Below are 19132 nucleotides of genomic sequence, written 5' to 3' on the forward strand. Positions count from 1 at the left end.
TGGTGTATAGTAATAATCATGGCGTCCTCTTTGGTCACATACGCAGAAACAAAATTTCAAGGTCAAAGGTCAAAGTCACAAAGCGTGCTACCGTAGCATTTAATCATTTACCAAATCAACGCCACTAAAGAGGTATGAAAGTGATGCTCGCGATGTCTGAGTTCGTCCACCTCCAGAAACTAGCCCAACGTCAAAGGTTAAAGTGTCACCAGATGCAGAACACTAAAGTTGATTCGTCGACCAAATAAATGAAATAAAATGGATATCAGAGCGATGCCCGTGGTGTCCACTTTCGTCACAGTGAGTAAAAATCTAAAGATCGAAGTTCAAAGCCACACAAAAAGCGGCAGCTTAGCATTTATTCATTTAAAAGAAACACAGTTAAATGATTGTGATATTGATGTTTTTGACGTCTGTTTTTCTCACGCAAGCAAAAACTTACGTATGATCAAAGGCCAAGGTCACAAACTCGATATTTTATCATGCATTAGTTTACGTACAAAAATACAGCAAAAACCTCGTATTGTTGGTCGTGATATCTGCTTTCGTCATGTTTGGAAAAACTAACTCAAGGTCGTGGTCAAGGCCATGCAAAACGTAGTACCCTGGAATGTATTCGTTTATTTAAGAAATGCGACAAAAGGCGTGCCATATTAGTGTTCTGGACGTCTGCTTTACTTATGCTCGGAAAACAAACTCTCCATGTCCACGGTCATGTTCACAAAAAGTCGGTACCCAGTCATTGATTCGTTTACTTAATAAAGGTAAGAAGTCATATCATATTGATGGTAGTGATGTCTGCTTTCGTCACACATATATAAACTAACTCAAGGTCAAAGGTCAAAGTTACAAAGACGCGTCACCCTGACAAGTTTTGTTTACTTTTAAATACCACAAGTACCGCATAGATACCACAGGTAAGGTATCAGGCGCTCAGGATTTCCGCTTGCGTCACACTTAGAAAAAAATTCCCTGAATATCAGAGATCAGGGTCAGAGATCAGAGATCAAGTGCGGTACTCTAGCATTTATTTAACTTCATAACTCTAGCTTGATGAATATCACAAGAAAGATATAATTCCGATTCTCAGCATGTCCGCTTCCCTCACATTTAGAAAACATATTTATCAAGGTCAGTGGTCAAGGCCCAGTGCCGACGCGTATATTCGTTTACTTTACTAAGATACCGCACGTTTACTAAGATACCACAAAGTGGGCATCATATTGGTGCTCGTAGTGTCTGCTTCAGTCGCACTTAAGTAAACTAACTGGGGGAAAGATCAAGGTCACCAAAACGCGGTACCGCAGCATTTCTTCCTTTTCTTAAGAAATGAGAAAAATCAAGTCATTGATGCTCGTAATGTCCGCTTTTGGGACACTCGGAAAAACTGGCTCAACTTCAAAGGTCAAGGTCTCGAAAAACGTGATACCCGGGAATTTCGTTTACTCAATAACTATCATAGGTAGAGTATTATATTGATGTTCAAGGTGGCTACTGTTGTCGTACTATAAAGAACCATCTATCAAGGTACTGGCTTTTATGTGACCTTGATATTTTACCTTGAGAGTTGTTTTCTTCAGGTGTATCGAAAGTAGACTTCACAGCCATCAATATGATGTGTTTTTGTGTTTTCAAGTAAACGAATAAACTCCATGGTACTGCGCTTTACGTGACCTTGACTTTCAACCTTAGGAGTAAGTTTTATTTTAAATGCGACGAAAGCGACCTTACAATCATCAGTATGCCTGGAGAATGTTTCATTTCTTAAGTAAATGAAGAAATGTCAGGGTGCGTTTTTGTGTTTTATTGTTGACCTTAGCCGTTAACCTTCAGAGGTAGTTTTGCAAGTGTGACGGAAATGGGCGTCGCGAGCTTCAATATAACATGCTTTTTCTGCATTTTTGTACGACAAAATGCACGACATGATGCTTTATTTTGTGACATTGACATTTGACCTCGAAAGAAGTTTTTTGGATGCGATAAAAGTGGATATCACGAGCATCTCGAGCACGAGCATCTGATGAAAATATACATCACAATCATCAACATGATGCCCATTTTATTGGATTTCTTCGACAAGTAACGGAATGGCAGGGTGCCCATGTTGTGACCATTCATTGACCTGTTGAGGTCACATGAAGTGACTTAGAGAAAAGAGGGCTGCAAATTCGTGAAGAACTCACTGATTTTACCTAGGGAAGGTACTTTCGAAAATCTGAACTCGACAATGAAGTCGAATACGAATGCGACGCTATCTTGGCGGACATCCACACGAACGCGAAATAATTTTTTCACGCAGATTTCGTTTCGCTGTCAAAATTGGGGACATATTGTACGGAGCGGGATGCATGAGGTAATACTTTACAAAGTGTGTTGTGTTCTAGGGTGTCATGCATATGACTTGGGATGAAAATTGGCTGTTCCGGAGGTATTCTGCTTGGCTGGACTGCATTGCATCTGAGACGGACATCAATGTTGCAGACACTGAAAACGTCCTTGCATTTGGGGGAATCCTTGCCATGCGCATCGTTTTCAGTAATTTTCACTGAAACTTTCCAAACTTTGCTAGCAACCGTTGATAGTTTAACGTGATGTCATTGCTCAAACGACCTCTCTCCATTGGGCGGGTTCCACTCGTGCCGTTCAGCCCGCTACGTTTTGCCGTCATCACCCCACTGCTAATCCCCTCGACGTAATCCCCTGGTGATTACCGGCCCGCTCGCGACCTTTTTCAGCACGTAATTACGACCTGCCCTGTTTCGTCGTTAATCCCCGTGCCATGATATCGGATGGTGGACCAGTGGTTTAATGATATCTACCCCTCATCAGCGCCTTAAAGGACTTCGTTGTCTAATGTAGCCGAGCGTGTCTTGATACTATTACTCCTTACTATGATTGTCCTATACTACAATGCAAACAGCGCCTTGTCCGATCAATGTCATCCCAGCGTCATCTTCGATGGGGCTTGATTCAATCACCTGTCCCTGCGCGGGCATCCCACGGCAGTCCACCTATGTTGATGACAAATGCATGTGCTTTTCTTTCTGTTTATACGCCGGTTACCATACGTGGTAAGATTATCAAGTTAGCTTTTCCCTCTCCCCCCTCCCCCCCCCCATCCCCGCCCTCCGCCGCCAGCCACTGCTGGCCGTTTGCGGGTCGGCAATGTGTGTGTGTTGGCATAGCGGGAGGGTCGGTGATCGTATAGTGGTGGTTAGGACGCTCGGCTCTGTACCTGTCGGCCTTAGGTTCGAGTCCCTGCCACGCCGCCAATGCATCCCACATGATTCCCAATGAAGGCATCCGTCCCGTAAGGCCCCTGTCAGCGATGGAGAGGTTAGATCAGCAAGTGCGATGCGTGTGACCACCTCTATATCGTGTTTGTGAAGCTGGTGACGAATTATTTTGCGTACCAGCATGCCTGTCCTCAGGTTGTTACAAAAAAAAACGTTGCAAAACGTGCAAGTAACTATGCATCATGTATAAAACAACTATGCGATCTTGGGCATTTGTAGATTTACAACACACTATTTGTGACCACGGAAAAGTATTGCGCCGGTCACGTAGCCTCGCGCTGGTTCGTACTTAAAGTTTTTTCCAATTCCGATGGCTTGTAGATTTGACCCAAATTGACCTCAGCTGACCCTAAGGTCAGCCTTAAATGTATTTTTGTGTCTAGGATAGTTAACAATGTAGCAGAAACTTAATGTATACAAATGAAAAAGTGTCCTTCTCGCAGACTACCTGTATACCAATTTTGAGCGATGACCTGACCTGTATCTTGTGGTTTAATAAATTGTTGGAATGACTCCCCACAGTCTTAACGCTTACCTCTATACCCTCAATATCTGTCTTGACGTGTTGACATGTGTTTTAACTGCATCTATCAGAACGACCTTTTTACCTTTCGTGACCTCAGATGACGTCATACGTGACCTAAGATCAAACGTTTGCTGTGTGTTCTTCAAGATTTGACGAGATTGAAGATGTCTTTTTCTCTTAAGGCCCGACGGAAAGTTGACTTCTGAACGCCGTTACACCAGAACGTTTAGAAGTTACTTGGAGAAGGGAGAAGCAGGTTGGGGTACCCCCCCCCCCCTTCCCTCCCTCATGCTTCGAGTGGGTGTCAACACCTATATAGCAGAAGTGGCTGGATGAAAGTAAATAAATTTGTATCAAGTGCAGTATTTATTTTCAGATGGATTTTAAGTGGGCCGATCCTGGCTGTAGTGCAATGCCAGGCCAACCCGCGGCAGGGCAGGAGCAAGCTCCAGAAACCCCGCCAAAGTTCAAAAATCAGTTTAATATTCTGGTCCCCATGTAGGGGACGTATCAGATATTAAGCTGATAAGAACAGATACTACACTTTGATCTTAGCCAAAAGGCCGAGAAGCGATAACAAATCAAACATTTTTGATACATTTAAGTTCATTCAGATACACCCAACATCCGAGATCTGAAAATCTCAAAATGATGTGGGAGCAAATGCATTCGGTCATCAAAGTGGGCGGAGAGCCAGGCTGTCGTAACGCAGATTTGCTCTCCGTTTCGACACAGTTTCATAAAATTATCTTGAAGCATGTGGGCATATAATCAAAATTATCGGGTCTGGGGTGGTCGGCGGCCGCGCCGTGTCCGGAGCCCTGGGACGGGCGCCTCGCACACCGACCGTACGGCGGTGGACAGGCGCGGCCGACCACCGACGCCCTCCCCGCCTACGCATGCTCTCTGACGGCTCTCCGGGACGGGCTGCACCTCCCCCGACACCTCCCCTTCTCGGCTATCACCTGAAGAACGGCTTTTGAACTGCCTGGTACGAGCTCGTCGGTATCGACGAGCAAAGCCACCGCTGTCCGCCGTCGTCCTCGTCCCGGAAGATCGTCCGGCGAGCGGTGCGAGCTTCGCTAACTTGGCGATAGATGTCGCGGTGAGCGGCTGTGCCACCGCCGCTGGCGGCGGTGACGTCAGTCCGTCACGCGGCGCCGCTCGATACACACCTGTCGCTGCGGTGAGCAGCCGGCCGCCGCCAACAGCCGTGCCAACAGCGACAACCGGCGCCGCTGGCCACAGCGGCGGCTCTCTCTGAGCGGACGGGGACGACACGGCGAGCGGCGCAGACCGCTGGGGAAGGAGCGCAGGCGCGGCGGAGACATGCATCCACGGAAACATGCCGGCCAGGCGACTTCTCGTGCTGGCAGGCGCAACATGGCGTCCGAATGTTTGCCGTGGCGCCTGAGATCGCCCTCGTCGATTCCGGCGACTGCAGAGGCTCGCCTGGCGATGCCGGCCTGCTCGCTGGCGTGCTCGCTGCTCCGTTGCGGGTGCTACACGCAGGGGAGCGGAGCACCGTTTCACCACAAACCTGTCCGTGTGGCCGTGGGGCAGCGCAGGAAGGTCGGCCGCCTCAACCGCAGTGGTCTGGGTCGTTGGCTGATGGTGCGTGGGCGTCGCCCCAGCGCGTATTCACAAGCGTAGCCGATCCATTCACATCCATGCTCCATGCTACATCCGGTGCGATGCGTAAGGAATAAAAGCAGGCTCAGGCTCGTTTCGCTCCGCATGTAGTTCTCAGAGCTGTACGGGCTGATAGGCTTCGACCGCCAGCGCCCCCACGCGGGCGCGACGGTGGCGCCTCCCAGCTCCTCCGCACGCTGCCGTGTGCCTCTCCCCGTGTCGCCCCATCAGCTGCTCTTGCCAGGCTTGCGCCAGCGATGCAGCACTGGCCGCGTGTTGACCTGCGCCGCCCTGCTTCCTTTCGCAGCGGTGCATGCCTTAGGTCAGACTGTTGGCGGCAGTGTATTAAATACGGTGCGTCACCTAGCTGGTGTGTACCGCTGATCCGTCTTCCTTCCTTTGCTCGCGATGAGCAAGTGCCTGACTTTTACGGCGACTGCTTCTGCCGCGTTACCGTTGGCTGTTTGGTGACCTGAAGCATGATTGGTCGCCTTGTCTGACGATCCGATCGTCCCCAACAATTGCACTGAGGTCCCGGGTCAGACCGTGACCGCAGGACCCGAATCCTGACGTCACCATATCCCCGCCTCTCCCATGGCTCTCTGTGCTCCGTTCCACAGATTACAGTGCCGCCGTCTGGCCTGGGTACGGACGCCTGCACGGAGGACTGCTTGCTGCGCCACGCCCAGTTCGTGGTGGACCAGGTGCAGAGCTTCGACCTGGCTGGCGGTGTCGAGGAGGCGCAGCTGCTCACCACCGCCTGTGTACGCGCCCTCATCCGGCTGGCCGGCGTCACGCTCGGAAAACGGTACGTGATGGCCGTGGTGGCGTCACAAACGGTGTTCCACTAGATCCTGCCGAAAAACGACACTCAAACGCTGCACATGGTTATTAGTGGGGGGGGGGGGGGGGGACCGTGGTGGTAGGCATACGCACCATATATGTACATAGGCATCACGAAGTGAGATGATTGGCTCTAATGAGCAACGGCTACAACTGGGTCACTCCAGTGTTCACGGCGGTACAAGCGGTTCATTACTGTGACTGTCATGAACTTGGCATGGCACCGTGAATGATGTAGACTGGTGAACCAATCGTTGAGTTGATGTGACGAGTGGGGTTAGGTGCTGTGTGGTTTGAATGGGTTTTCAAACTGAAGCTGCTGTTTAAAATGGCTACGTCATGCTTGTCCAGCTGGGCTGAAGGGTTCCCAAATGCAACGGGGCTCCATTTACAATTGCAGCCGAGCGATCCGTAAAGTGACGCGAGTGAAAAAGGTAGCGGCCGCGCCTCTCACCAAAGCCACGACGACGCCACTGGTCTCTGAACTGTTTGAGAACTTCTTCAAGGGACAGACCCAACTCGACGATAAGGCAAGTGGATGGCCCTGGGTTGGCGGATTGCGGAATGAATGACCGACGAGCTTAGCTGGTTCGTACATACAGGGTAGCTCGATGTTGAAAGGTCAGCCGCCATGTCGGGGATAAAGCCATCAGGAGAGTCTTCTGTGGAACCGTCCGTTTTATTCTGATCACCAGCCTTCTACGTCCATGCATGTCTGTATGCCAGGTGATGTGTGGACCGACTTTCTACCGTGCTGTCGTGTAGCAGCCCAGAAAATGAGCTTCTTGTGATATCGCTGGTGCTTTGCGCGGCTGTGGGAGCTGTCAGCGTCCCCCTTCCTTTCTCACGTCACGTTCATGTCGTCTGCCGCGTGCCCCGTCTCGTGCGAGCGCCGCGTCCTCCGCTGAGCGTCCCCCTGCCGCTAGCAGCTGAAGCAGGGGCCGCGCCGCACGCGCTGTGGGGTGTGTGAGGCCTGCCAGCAGCCCGACTGCGGCGACTGCAAACACTGCCGCGACATGGTGAAGTTCGGCGGCAGCGGCCGGAGCAAGCAGTGCTGCATCAACCGCAGGTAAGCATGGATGTACCAACCGCAGGTAGGCAGTGCTGCACTAACGGCAGGCAAGTAGTGTTGCACCAACGACAGGTAAGCAGTGCTGCATCAACGACAGGTAAGCAGTGCTGCACCAACGACACGGTAAGCAGTGTTGTACCAACGGCACAGGTGGGCGCTGCATGACCTACAGCAGTCGATGCGCCCTAAAGCCCCAAATCATCATCATCATCAACGGCACGGTAAGCAGTGCTGCACCAACGGCACGGTAAGCGGTGCTGCACCAACCGTACGATAAGCGTTGCCGCCGTCCGCTGTCGTCAGTGCCCGTGCAATGCACCACTACAGAGCTGCACCAGGCGCAGGTCACGAGTGCTGCACCAACTGCAGGTGACACCTCTTGAAATGACGGAGGACTGCGATGGCTAAACGAGTGGAGAAAACTGATACCTGAATCACCAGCTGTGCTACATCAGGCTTGCAACTGTGGCGCGATGTTGTCCTGATTTTTTCGTTTATGTTCTTGTAGTTGTTGCTGCTAGCGTCTTGTCGGAGAAATGTCATTCAACGAAAACCCGCAAGTGCCGAACTGAGTTCAGCATCATGCATGGGACGTCATTGCTAATGCCGACGTGCGCACATAGATGCCATGACGAGCGAAGACGAGGGCCATGGCCGTGACTTGTGTGCCAACTGCCATCGCCAGGTGTCCGAACATGGCGATTGAGGAGGCGGAGGACTCTAACGGCGGTGAGGACGAGGAGGACGACTCGACGAGGACGGCGGCGCTGGCGGCGGCGGAGCGAACACACCGCGTGCGGCGCCACTCCCTCCGTACGAGCTGGGCCGGCGAGCCGCGCGGCATCCACGCCGTCAGGACCTACTACAGGTAAGAGCGAGCGGCGGCTGTGCGGCACGGTCGGCGCTAGAGCCGTGGGTGGCAGCAAAGCAGCTGCTTGCCAACAAAGTGGTGTAGTTTTGTGGTAGTTCACGTGGGTGACGCGACAAGAGCCATTTGTCAAACGTGTGCGCTTTTGTGTGCTTAACTTTACCACTGTACTTCGGGGCTGGCATCTTCATACAATGGCGGGTGGTTTTGGCTGTGGACGGTGAACTGTGCGTGCCCTGCGTGCACCGCCCCGGTCAGCTGGCGTGTACCGCCCTGGTCAGCTGGCGTTTACCGCCCTGGTCAGCTGGCGTGTACCGCCCTGGCCAGCTGGCGTGTACCGCCCTGGTCAGCTGGCGTGTACCGCCCGGCCAGCTGGCGTGTACCGCCCGGCCAGCTAGCGTGTACCACCCGGCCAGCTGGCGTGTGCTGACCGGCCGGCGCCGCCCCCAGCTCGGTGGATGTCAACGGCGAGCGTCTGTCGGCGGGTGACTGTGTGGTGGTGGAGGCCGAGGCGGCCGGCCAGCTGCCGTACGTGGCCCGACTCGTGTACATGTGGGAGACGGCCTCCGGACAGCGCTGCTACCACGCCGCCTGGTTCTGGTCAGTGCCGCCCGCGGCGGACACGTGAACACCGTCCCTGCTCTGAAACATGTCGTTCGTTTCTGGGTAACAGCCGCCGGTGTCTCTCGTGATGTTAGCATTTACAATCTAGGGCGTTTTCCGCAAAATTTCACTTGTCTTGTTACGGCAGTTCGCAATGGTGTAAATTCGGCTGCTGGATGCGTGCAGTGATCCGAAGTTTATTGTTGCGTGTTGTCTTTTTTCTGTTTATTTTTACATTTTTTTCTGCCCCATTTGACACATAATGAAATACGTGTTCCCACTACACACACCTCGCCTTTACGGAACTTTCGTAAAATGAGAATGATACCATTTTTATCGGTGCGATATATCGACTGTTCTGCTGCTGTCCACTGGCCTAAGCAGGTCTGTTGTGGATCCAGAGCCGTGCTCCTTGGCATGTCGACCTGACCAGTGTGTGCCGTTCCGCTGCAGCCGTGCCAGGAGGACCCTGCTTGGAGAGACGGCCGACCCTGCTGAACTGTTCGTCACGGACGAGTGTGAGGACATGCCCCTCGAGTCCATCACACGCAAGGTCAGCACACGCAGTCGAGTCCATCACACGCAGTGTCAGCACACGCAGCCGAGTCCGTCACACGCAAGGTCAGCACACGCAGCCGGGTCCGTCACACGCAAGGTCAGCACACGCAGACGAGTCCGTCACACGCAAGGTCAGCACATGCAGCCAAGTCTGTCACGTGCAATGTGGGCACACGCGGTCGAGTCCATCACACACATGGTCAGCACACGCAGCCGAGTCCATCACACGCAAGGTCAGCACACGCAGCCGAGTCCATCACACACAAGGTCAGCACACGCAGCCGAGTCCGTCACACGCAAGGTCAGCACACGCAGCGGAGTCCATCACACGCAAGGTCAGCACACGCAGCCGGGCCCATCACACGCAAGGTCAGCGCATGCCGTCAATTCTATCACACGCAATGTCAGCACACGTAGCCGAGTCCGTCACACGCAAGGTCAGCACACGCAGCCGAGTCCGTCACACGCGAGGTCAACACACGCAGCGGCGACACCTCCGTCATGGGCAACTCAGCGTGCCCCCTGCCCTGTTCCGCTCCGCAGCTGTGCTCCGCTCTGGCCGCACGCGCGTGACAGCCGTGTGTGTCTGTCGTGTGCTACACCTGCCTGCGCGTGACAGCCGTGTGTGTCTGTCGTGTGCTACACCTGCCTGCGCGTGACAGCCGTGTGTGTCTGCCGTGTGCTACACCTGCCTGCGCGTGACAGCCGTGTGTGTCTGTCGTGTGCTACACCTGCCTGCGCGTGACAGCCGCGTGTGTCTGCCGTGTGCTAGACCTGCTTGCGCGTGACAGCTGACCCCGGTCCGGCAGGCGCGAGTCCTGGATCGGAGCGACGCGCGCTGCTGGTTCCAGCAGCGCGAGTCGTTCCACGTACCAGAGAACGAATCGGATACGTTCTGGTTCCAGAAAAAGTGAGTTGATTCAACGACTTTGGGACGTCACAGTAATATTGATCTGCATTTGTACCCATGTTTTGCGTATGTTGCATTGTTCTGTCTTTCATGCGAGTTTGCCTTGGATTTATCTCACCAAACTTAAACCTGGCATCTTACCTTGCTAATTTGTCTGCAGTCATTAGCGTCTTTTGATGCATAGATCTATTTCACCCCGCCCTGACATCTAACAAGGAGGGTGCCAGCCAGCGAGTCCGTGGCCGCTGACTGGAACACTTCAAGGCGTTCCGCGGTCTCGGGCTGCGAAACGCTGTCCTGACATGCCAGCTTACGGCCTGGCCATTGGGCTGTGACCGGTGCTGGCCGTCACCAGTCCGTTGACCCCTGGTCAGGTACCGGCCGGAACACGGCCGGTTTGAGGACGTGGCGGCGGAGCCGGTGGCCACCGACGGTGGGCTTAACTTCTGCCCGTGCTGTGAGCGGCTCCGTCTGGAGGAGCTGAGCAAGGTGCCCACCGTGGAGAGCCCATTGGATGACGAGCCAGGGGGGAGCGAGGTAGGTCTCTCTCTCTCTCCTCTCTCTATCTCTCTCTCTCTCTCTTCTCTCTCTCTCTCTCTCTCTCTCTCTCTCTCCTCTCTCTCTTCTCTCTCTCTCCTCTCTCTTCTCTCTCTCTCTCTCTCTCTCTCTCTCTCTCTCCTCTCTCTCTCTCTCTCTCTCTCTCTCTCTCTCTCTCTTCTCTCTCTCTCTCTCTCTCTCTCTCTCTCTCTCCTCTCTCTCTCTCTCTCTCTCTTCTCTCTCTCTCTCCTCTCTCTCTCTCTCTCGCTCTCTCTCTCTCCTCTCTCTCTCTCTCTCTCTCTTCTCTCTCTCTCTCTCTTCTCTCTCTCTCTCTCTCTTCTCTCTCTCTCTCTCTCTCTCTCTCTCTCTCTCTCCCTTTTTTCGATTTTCTTTTTGTTTCTCTCTTCCTGTCTGTCGGTCTGTGTGTCTTACCGCCTCCTCGCCTCCTCGCTTCCTCGCCCTCTCCGCCTCCTCGCCTCTCCGCCTCTCCGCCTCGCCGCCTCTTGGCCTTCTCTTGGTCTTGATACGTGCACGTGCTCATGCTCTCACAGAAGTTGTGTATCTTCCGTCAGCGCACTATTTTTTTGTCTACTTATTCTCACACCCAAAGCCCAACTTCTCATCGTGGTTATTCTCTTCATTATTTAGATGGCATTTCGCACGTTCTGCATTGTTGCGGCGACCACGCCACTCATGAAGTAGCGACATTATTCGCTATTTACAAAGTCTTACATGAATACCTCCAGTCAATCACTCATCAGCGTCTAGTCCCTGGCGTTGAGACGTCCTGTCTCCAGCGTCGCTCTCTTCCCGCCCTGTCTCGCGTCCCCGGCCGATGACCACTCGCTCTCGGTAGACGCGCTTCGGCCAGGTGCGCTGCGGCGGCGAGACATACTCGGTGGGCAGATGTGTGTGTTCCTGGACCCCGCCGCCTTCTCTCTGCGCCAGCGGCAGGCCTGGGTCAAGACGGTCAAGACGTGCGACGTTTCGCAGGTATCGTGGTGGCGAGATCCACCACGCGTGCTGGAGAGAGGCGCGGATGCGGCCGGCTCCAAGCGCAGGCTCTGTCGCCAATTGTTCTCAGAGCGAGGCGAATTGGCAGTGCGAGGAAAGCAGGCGTCATTGTCGCAACCAGTTGACAGCCCTGGACATTTGTTGCACGCTCGCCAATGGTAGGTCTTCGTCAATAGCTGTCCATAACCTAGCTGTTCGGTTGTTCCCGTCAGGTGGACGAGGAACTCTACCCTGAATACTACCGCAAGGCCACCAGCTACGTGAATGGTTCCAACGAGGAGACGCCGTACCCCATTCCGCATCGGCCCGCATCAGCAGCATCTTCACTGAACAGAACAGGTGACGCCCAATAGGACGACTCGACCTTGGTCTTGTATTGGTGTCAGTTGTTTAGCCTTCTCCTGATCGTTCGCCGAGATGATGGTGATGCCCTAGCTTTCAACTCGCTTTGCGGTTTGGGAAGATCTCGCACTGGTTACACCCGCACCTTCGTGTCCAGAGTTCAGACAGCATTAAGCCTAAGCGACCAACTCATCTAATGTCGGTGAGGAGTCGCCTTTTGTAAATGATTCTGCTAGGTAGTGAGCTTACACGGCAGCCCAATCAACTGGCTACGATCAATAGCAGTACGGCGTTATCTGGCGTGACTCTGGCGAAACGTTACCGAAGGCGTCCGGTCCGCAGGGAGCAACGCGGAGGCGGGCGACGTTTTTCCTCCGCGTGACCAAGTTCTACCGAGGAGAGGACACATTCCGGGGCAAGGAGGGCTCGCAGCACAGCGACCCGCACATGATCTACTACAGTAGCGAGGGTGAGCGGCCTGCCGTGGCGCCGTGCAGCACCAATGGCAGTGTGGGTGTCCGGATGCAATTTGGCCCTCGGTGTGGAGCGTGAGCCACTACCTGAAGATACCGTGTGGGTTTGTGTGACGCTTCTGTCGTCATGCATTGATCGTGTCTAGATAAAGACAATGACTGATGCTCTACGTAATGTTTGCAAGCCTCGGAAGCGTGCCTCTCGAGTAAACTCGACGACACGTGGCGGGCGCCCGCTGACGCCGGCCGCCTCGCGCCGCCAGAGGTGTGTCGGTGGCGTTCGGTCACGTGATGGGCAAGTGTCACGTGGTGTACGGCGGCAACCTGACCTGATCGCCAGAGGAGTACCGCCGCTGTGGACCTCACCGCTTCTACTTTCCTCGAGGCGTACGACGCTGACGGCAAGAGCTTCAACCGAGCCGCCGCCGGCCGCCCAACGCATGGGGACTCGCTCAGAAAGGTGCGGTGAGGCTGTCTGTACCGGTTACCGAGGGGACGACCTGCGCATGGGGCCGGTCCTAGGGCATGGCTTTATGTGGGAGAGCATGTGCCTGGAGATTGCTTTGTACCGGCACTGATCATGCCTAGAGATTGCTTGTACGTATTGACCTGCTACCAGAAAAACAGTTGCTTGCACCCTGGAGGCTCTGTGTAGCATAGGATGAACACATGGGCTTATAAATTTCCTTTACATGTAAGCATGTTCGATTCGGCGTATCCCCTCCCTGTCGTGCCCGCTGGCTGTCAAATGTGGGAAGCCATTTGCTGCTTTCTCCTGTATTTGTCCCGTGCTTTTGGGTCTGTTTTGCTCAGTCTGAGCACGGCCGACGGCTCTGACGGGCAGTGCCCCTGACACCCGTACCGCCCCACGATCGGCTGTGTTGTCACTCGACTCGTCGCACGCGGTTTTCCGCCAGCTCCAGCGCGTGCTGGGGCACCTCGCTCGCGCCGGCCGCTGACTGCCGCCTGTGCCGCAGGGCCAGGGCAAGGGTAAGGGTGCGGCGGCGCAGCGGGCGGTGCCGCCGCCGCCCGAACACCCGGTCGTGGCGCCGGTGCGCGCGCTCGACGTGTTCGCCGGCTGCGGCGGCCTCTCCGCCGGTCTGCACCAAGTGGGCGTGGCCGTCAGGTGAGGGCGGGGCTGGGGGGCGGCCTGGCAGGCGTCACTGTCTGTCGGGAAGGAGGAGTGACAGTGGGCGTCTGTGTCACGTTTCTCTCACGTTTCTATATATATATATATATATATATATATATATATATATATATATATATATATCAGGTGGGTTTGTGCAATGAATATAGCAATCCAAGATAATGTATAATAGATTACATCGTGGATGTGGTGAAAAGGGACTTTCCGTATTATCTAGCGCTGTTTGCCACGTTACTCTACGCGGGATGATCACCATACGGGCTGAGCCTTTTGTCGGTTTTCAGCCAATGGGCGATCGAAATAAACCAGCCGGCGGCCAACGCGTACCGGCTCAACAACCCGCAGGCCACGGTGTTCTCGGAGGACTGCAACCATCTACTGCAGCTGGCCATAGACGTGAGGACGGGGCCGGTTCACCAGCTGGTGCCGGCCACCTCCCGGACAGGGCTCTGTAGCCCTGGACTCTATAGCCATGATGTCCCCAACCAGGCAGCCGTCATAGCCGCTGATGGGAACTGACGTCAGTTGGTGCAGCGGATAATTTGTGAGGGAATTTAACCTTTATGAACGTTCTGACACTTGAGGACTGTGTTGTGTTCATTCTCAGCTTGCAGGAATGTTTGGGGCCCAATAACGACATTTTGCAACTTTTGCCCTTATGTTTAGCTTCTGACTCAGCGCTGCCGCCGCAGATGAAGTGATGGCATGCCATTGTTTTCTATGAGAAGCCGTGGTCTCAGGGCAAGGCACACGACATCTCGCTGTTGCAATAGACTCGCATCGTGTCGCTGCTGCAGGAGGCTCGCATGCCACTGGTGCCAAATATGTATGCGTCATCACTGCCGCGACAGATTCAGTTACATGTTACTACTGGATGGCTGTTTCCAGTGGCATTCAACTGCAATGTCTTTTTTCCAGATTCAGATGGGGTGGAGAAATTGCACGAACCCACATTGGTATGTCTGTTGGTGTAATGTTCACATCGCGTGATGTGCACGAGAGGCTAATTCGGTCTGTCACTGAGTGTGCCACAACACTCTCCTGACGCGTGACGTTTGCAGGGTGCAGAGCAGAGAACGCCAGCGGCCAGCGGCTGCCGAAGCCGGGGGAGGGTGGACCTGCTGTGCGGCGGGCTGCCGTGCCAGGGCTTCTCCGGCATGAACCGCTTCAACTCCCGGCAGTACTCGCAGTTCAAGGTACCCGCTGTGACGCGCGCCGGTCCCAGGGCGTGTGTGCCGTGTTTAAATCGTGACCCCCCTACACGGCCTCGTGTATGTCTGCGGTTTCCCACATCTGCGGCCTCTTTCAACGCGTGGTCCGAAGGCTTGCTTCACCGTCGCGATGCTGCGCCACTACCCGAAAAAGCTCCCGTAGTTTTTTACTGTTGTGCGACTTGAATTATCTTGCAATTCATTGAAACAGTTTCTGGGTTATTTGATGACGAATTGCGGTCGTCTCTTAACGTCGACGTCTATTGGACCTGCGAAACACCGGACTAATGTCAAACTTGAACCCACAACTTTCGGCAGAGGGACGTGGGCGAGCTTTCTATCATACTACTAGTTTGTTGTTTCACCTCACTACGCTGCCCTTCTATTCGCTGTTCCATATCGCGTTGAACTGCATATTGCTGAAGCTCAGGGAAGAGGTGACAACTGCAAGATAGGTTGCGTTGAAGAGCTGGTCCACAGGATTGTTGGGCAGTTGGAGCCTGCTAGGCTCTCTGTTATTGGAGCACTTTTCCGCAGAACTCGCTGATCGTCAGCTTCTTGAGCTTCTGCGACTTTACCGGCCAAAATACTCCATACTGGAGAACGTGCGCAACTTCGTTTCTTACAAGGCCAATGGTGCTGAAGCTGACGCTGGCCTGTTTGCTGAAGATGGGCTACCAGTGCGGCTTTGGTGTGCTGCAGGCGGGCAACTACGGCGTCCCTCAGACGCGCCGCAGGTCGGTCACGTGCCGGGGACCTCGGTCGGCACCACTCTGACATCATGCAGTCCGTCATCTGCGCAGATCAAAGCCGTCTATTGATGGGAAGTTTCTGGTCGCCGCGTTAACATTGGGATCGCATGCAGTTGTGTATCGTCTGGGGCTTATGCGTGGCATGCGCCGCTCTGCTGGCGGCGCTATGGCCCGCCACCGTACGTCACCGACGAGTCTGACGGTGCCTTACTCGGTAGGGCGATCATCATGGCCTCGGCCCCCGGCTTCCGCCTGCCCCTGTACCCGGAGCCCCAGCACGTGTTCTCGCTGAGGGCCTCCTCGCTGGCCATGGTCATGGAGGACACCAAGGTATGGACAGCGAAACGGCTCACGGACAACGGCGGACGGGCACTCCCCCGCGATCCGCCGCTCTTAAACGACAACATGCAGCATGACGTGTGATAACCTGCGGATTTGAACGTTAAACAACTTGTTGAGTGCCACTCATTTAAGGATTTGGGATGCTGGTCAAAAACCCACCACATAGGCTGTCTTTATCGGTGCTGTCGTAGGCTGTCTGCAGCGGCGCCAGTATTTCAACGTGCCCTCACCCAGATGACATTTGACATGCGCAGCGCGCACCCCGGCTGACCTGAGGACGCGGTGTTGCAGTACACGCCCACGTGCCGGTGGTCGCAGTCGGCGCCATACCGGACTGTGACTGTGCGGGACGCCATGTCTGACCTGCCAGAGATCTGAACGGCGAGAAGCACGAACAGATGCCGTACGACCGCGACGCCAACTCGCACTTCCAGAGAGTGGTGCGTTCCGGGCGGTGCTCGTGGCCTGTTGCCTGCGCTAGTGGCGGTTACAAAGGCACAGGCGGAGGGGTGGTGTCACGAGGGAGAGCGTCCGCTTGGCTGCACGTGCCGAGTGATGCAGGGTTCAAAGCTGGCTCCGCCAGAGTCCCGCAGCGATCAGCTTGAAGTATCGCGACAATTAATGACGTTTGACGTTCAATGTGGTGTACATCCCCAAAAGTGTCGTCGCGTGTAGTAAGTCGTTGCAATTCATGTTGCACGCATTAGATGACAAAAAACTAAACGCGATCAAAAGCAAGAACGTTACCAAAATATATGGCTGGGAAACGGCACTTGGGGACTGACGTATGCTGAGTTGTGAAGTGGGTAAAATAAGTTATCGTCCTATTATTTCAGCGCCAACAGGGCCACGGTTATTGATTGCCTCGTTGAGACGGCCGGAAAGATTAGAAAGCATCTTATCAAAAATGTGTACCTAGTTGAGTTGTCACACGACATTTGGTAGAACGCATGGCACCTCATTTTTATGTCACTGGACTCAGCTCCTTCCGAAATTATGTTCGAATAGTAAGCATATCGTCGCAGCATAACGGCAACAGACAAATACGTCAACATATTTGCCTCCCATCCATATCTCGACGATATCAGTCCATTATCATGCAAAGCGAAAAGACTTTGAACTTCAGGACCTCGGCATCCTTCGCCTTGAAAGGATCCAGAACCTGGTCATTTTCTGCCGCTAGGCGTCACCGGCAGGGTACAGTTACAGCGTGGTTGGCGACAGATTCCCGCTGAACATGACGTGATGTGCTGACGCGGCTGCGAGCCGCGCCCTGACGCACCCCCCTCCGGGGCCGTGACGAGCCAGCCGTCACCGCCGCCTCTTGCCGCAGATGCGGGCCGGCCAGGAGACGGCGCTGCTGCGCGACCACGTGTGCAAGGAGATGGCGCCACTCATCGCGGCGCGCATCCGCCACGTGCCGACGGCGCCGGGCAGCGACTGGCGCGACCTGCCCAACCTGGCAGTCCGCCTCAGCGATGGCACCACTTCGCGCCTCCTGTGAGTGGTCGGGGCGCCGACCGGCGCTGGGTGGTGTCGAGGGGGGGGGGGGGGCTGGAGGTGGTCAGGCGGGCACCGGCAGGACAGAGCACGAGCCCGACCCGCCTGTGGTGAAACCCTCAGCTGAGATGATAGGGTAGGTTACGTGGCCGACGCATGGTGACTCGTTCAAGCAGGCTACTGACATCTCAACACGTTGTTGGACATCTTGACCGCGGGTAGGTTTACAGGTTTAACGTGGTTGGTGTAAAATTGTGAAATTTTGTGTTTCGGAAAACGCTCTACAAAACGTCAAGTTTCTAGTTTCTGAAAAGGGTTTTGCATAAGTTTAGCTCTTTATACCGAGTGTTCAACGTGGAAGGGCGGAATCCGTCGCATGTGTGGTATGCCCATACGAAAAGCGTGGACCCGGCGGACACGCATCACCTCAAAATAAATTGTATCACCTCACCTCAAAATAATTATCAACGCCTTACGAAGCATGCGCTTGAGTAGCCTCGTTGCCCCGTGCAGGTAAAGATGACCACAAACTATCTTGATTGTTTTGATATTTGAATGTTACATCAGCGTCCAGGACTACGTTAAATGGCATGTCTAAAGCAAAAGATTGATCCGGGTCATTTTAGCTTGGTGACCTCCCTTGACCTTCATGAATCCTACATAGATTTTCCAGACGTAACTGTGACCAAAGAATTCAATGAACGACAAAAACTAAGCAATGAAGAACGTTTCCTAATAATAGAGCGGCCTGGCCTCGACTTTGATTTGACTTTCGTACCTGATCCAGGGCCAATGAAACAGTCGTAGTCCTTTATTCAGTTGTATCATTATGTAAGAAACCATCTTAAAGTTGCATGACTTCGGCTAGCAGTCTTTTACCAGAGTAACCACAATAACTTTTGGGCAGATCTGACTATTTCGTGGGGAGACCACATAAAATGGCACCAAAACAGAATTGGACCACAGCAGCACTTCAGATGCGATCACGTTCATGTTCCTAGTCATGCTGTGGTTTCTCACAGTGGGCTTGGTTGCGTAGCCTACAGAACACAAACAAATATCGTGGCCGAATGTGTCAGTAAAAACGGACGGTGACGGCAGGCAGCTTTTGACAGTCACCTAAACGATTGACAAATACACGGCATGGAACAGCTCAATCAGGGCGTCTATGCCGAAGCTGTGGGAGAATCCAGACAAAGCGCGCTGTCTAGCTCAGGCCAACAGGGCTATGGCGATGAGAAGGCCAGAGCAAAAAAAAGCTTAGAATACAGGTGGTCATTGCAATCCACCACGCGTATGACAAGCCCGGCGTCCAATGGCCGAGGAACAATAAATGGGTGAAAAAGAATCGCTTAGCTCGTGCCCGATGCTGCATAAGAAGCTGGCGCAACGGAGTGAATGGCTATCCCCAGTGCCAGAAGGAAAAAAACTGTGGTAAAGCGGCCTCCCAACACTGGATGTCCACCATGTTATGTAGTCCCACGACTAACCACACAATAGTGG

General features: G+C 53.9%; 1 non-coding gene and 1 pseudogene across 1 annotated transcript; one reads left to right on the forward strand and one right to left on the reverse strand.

The window, feature by feature from the left end:
• Window positions 1-273: 273 nt before the first annotated feature.
• LOC119100552 (DNA (cytosine-5)-methyltransferase 1-like) lies at window positions 274-17633 on the forward strand (annotated as a pseudogene).
• LOC119101860 (U2 spliceosomal RNA) lies at window positions 4205-4397 on the reverse strand. Its single transcript, XR_005094624.1, has one exon. It is a non-coding gene; the product is annotated as a U2 spliceosomal RNA (small nuclear RNA).
• Window positions 17634-19132: the final 1499 nt, after the last annotated feature.

The sequence above is a fragment of the Pollicipes pollicipes genome, unplaced genomic scaffold (assembly GCF_011947565.3).
Source record: "Pollicipes pollicipes isolate AB1234 unplaced genomic scaffold, Ppol_2.1 Scaffold_4881;HRSCAF=5763_pilon_pilon_pilon, whole genome shotgun sequence".
NCBI classification, from domain to species: Eukaryota; Metazoa; Arthropoda; class Thecostraca; order Pollicipedomorpha; family Pollicipedidae; genus Pollicipes; species Pollicipes pollicipes.